Genomic DNA, 3,353 nt, shown 5'->3' on the forward strand with positions numbered 1-3,353 from the left:
TTTAACCGAGTTTGTGGGGTAGTTCGAGAAGTTTTGGGGTGTTTTATGTAAATTGTGGACTCTTTAGTGTGTTTTGCTGTATTTAAGAGTTTTAAGAGTTTTAAGGTGTTTTAGGGTGTTTTAATGGACTTCTGGGGTGTTTTCAGTGAAAGTGGATCACTTCAGTGTGTCTCCGGGTCTCAGGGACAGTTTGAGGTCAATCCGGGGAGTTTGAGGTTGTTTCTGTGTCGTTTCAGAATCTTCAGCGTGTTTTTGGGGCGTTTCAGTGTCTTTCAGGGTGTTTTGGGGTGTTTGAGCCCCCTGGTGGCGACAAGTGGATCTGCACGTGTAGTTTAATAATAATTCTCTCATATCACCTTAAAGGTCACGGAGCGAGGGCGTAATAAAGCGGGTAAATAAGACGGAGGTGACAGTGTCGCCTGTAATTGACTGTTTCTGCTTTTATAAGAGCAGCAGCCGTCGGTGATCGTCTATTTCCGTCTGCTCACGCTAACGCTAATCAAATCTAAATTTAAACGCCCGCGTTCAGACACGGAGAGAAGCTCGGAGGGAGAAACACAAATTTATCTCAAAAAGCATCAAAAGAAGGGAAAAAAAGAGAGATAAATGGAAGTTTAATGAGAAGCAATAAAAGTTTTTAATAAAAATCCTCCGAGCTAACGGAGGACAGGCTGGGGGGGCTAGCTAGCGCTGTGCTAATGCTAACGTCTGTCCTCCACGCCGATGTCTTACAGGTGTCGTGATTGGTCAGAGACACGCCTCCTCACCTGTCCGCTGCACTCAGCAGGTGTCTTCTGGGGGCGGGGCTCGGAGCGGCCCCCCCCTCGGGACTGTCCGCCCGGGGAGACGCACCTCTGCTGGGGGACAACTCCGCCTCCATCCCCCCTCCTGCTCCAGCAGCCTGGCCGGACGGCGGAGACACGGACCTCCTGGGGGAGACGGGGGAGACAGACGTCCAGAGAGAGACAGGTGAGACAGACATCCAGAGAGAGAGAGGGGTGAGACAGACATCCAGAGATAGAGAGGGGTGAGACAGACATCCAGAGAGAGACAGGTGAGACAGACATCCAGAGAGAGAGGGGTGAGACAGACATCCAGAGAGAGACAGGTGAGACAGACATTCAGAGAGAGACAGGTGAGACAGACATCCAGAGAGAGAGAGGGGTGAGACAGACATCCAGAGAGAGACAGGTGAGACAGACATTCAGAGAGAGAGGGGTGAGACAGACATCCAGAGAGAGACAGGTGAGACAGACATTCAGAGAGAGAGGGGTGAGACAGACATCCAGAGAGAGACAGGTGAGACAGACATTCAGAGAGAGAGGGGTGAGACAGACATCCAGAGAGAGACAGGTGAGACAGACATTCAGAGAGAGACAGGTGAGACAGACATCCAGAGAGAGACAGGTGAGACAGACATCCAGAGAGAGACAGGTGAGACAGACATCCAGAGAGAGACAGGTGAGACAGACATTCAGAGAGAGAGACGTGTGAGACAGACGTCCAGAGAGAGAGAGGGGTGAGACAGATGAAACAGACATCCATAGAGAGAGACGTGTGAGACAGACGTCCAGAGAGAGAGAGAGGGGTGAGACAAACCTAGTGTGGGAGAGGGGTGAGACGGACATCCTGTTTAGGACGGGTGAGACGGGTGAGGCAGAGTGCTTGTGGAAGAGGGGTGAGACAGAACCCCTGGTGAGGAGGGGTGAGACCGGTGATATAGACCTCCTGTGGGAGACGGGTGAGACGGGTGAGGCGGGTGAGACGGGTGAGACGGGTGAGGCGGGTGAGGCTGACGGGCTGAGAAAGAAAAAAAAGGGAAACGACAAATAAATAAATCTGACGAATATTTTGATGAGTGACGCAAATTAAAGTGATCGGAAATTAAGTTTTACCTTGAAAATAACTGACAACCTGCAACCTGAGGACACACACACACACACACACACACACACACACACACACACACACACACACACACACACACACACACACACACACACACACACACACACCTCTCAGTGTTGCAGAGCTGCTGTCTCGCAGGTGAAGGAAGACGACGTCGCAGTTCCTCGTTAACTCCGGGATTATCTGGGTGAGGAAACACACTGCAGCTGAAGTGTGTGTGTGTGTGTGTGTGTGTGTGTGTGTGTGTGTGTGTGTGTGTGTGTGTGTGTGTGTGTGTGTGTGTGTGTGTGTGCGTGTGTGCGTGTGTGTGTGTTAGCGTTCATCAGAACAAACATCTCTAAAACCTCGTTAAGGACAATAACGACGGTCCTCCAATCAGGACGCGGCTCCTTCAGGTGTAATTAAATTAGTGTCACATCCCTCGTTTAGCACTCCTTGTTTCAACGCTAATTAACCAAACACACACACACACACACACACACACACACACACACACAGCAAGCGGAGACTCCTGGTTCAGGCCTCTAGATCCGATCCTCTGGATCCTTTTTTGTGAAAAAGCTGAATTTCACTTGTTGGAAGAATAATTTCAATCACTTTGAAACTTTTTCCTCCCCCCCCTCCCCCACTCCCCCCCTCCCCCCCCTCCCCTCCTCCCCCCCCCTCTGATCTCCTTGTGGACTCAGGCCTGATTGAGCCGCCGGCTCTCCTTATTATTCATGTACAGTTACAGATGTGCTAATGTGGCTAAATCCTCCTAAATGAGCGTTCATGCCTCGCGCTCGCTTTGAAGTCTCGTCAAAGACGGGAGAAATCTGCGGAAAAAGAGAGGGGGGGGGGGGCGAGGCCAATCAGAGGACCAATCTGCACCAGCCAATGAGGAGATCCCCCCCCCCCCCCTCCTCCACCCTCCTCCACCCTCCTCCTCCACCCCCCCCCTTCCGCTTCATGTAATATAAACTGAAGTCCATTAATGTTTTAAGCTGTATTTAATACATTTTGTGCAGAAAGTTTGCAGCGCTGAGTGTCGGCCGCTCCAGCTGACTGCATGAATATTAATGACGGTGTTACCGTGATTAAAGAGGCTTCAGCTCAAATCCAACACAATCCGCCCGTGATCCGCCCCGCCGACTGCACGCCGCCGCCACGCCGCCGCCACGCCGCCGCACATGAATTTAGATACGGACATTAAGCCGAGCAGAGGCCCGACGTACAGAGGACACACACACACACACACACACACACACACACATACGAACACACACGCGTGCGTACACACACATATGTTAAACACATACAAACACAACATACAGAAAACATGCAAACAATCGGGCCGTGACGTCACTCGGCTGTCCGTCCAATCAGGAGCCGGCGCCGGTCTGACACCCCCCCCCCCCCCCTCCCCCCCGACTGACGGTCGGCGCTAACGCGTCAAGACGCCGGCG

The sequence above is a fragment of the Blennius ocellaris genome (genome assembly GCF_963422515.1).
Source record: "Blennius ocellaris genome assembly, chromosome: 17".
Classification (NCBI taxonomy): Eukaryota; Metazoa; Chordata; class Actinopteri; order Blenniiformes; family Blenniidae; genus Blennius; species Blennius ocellaris.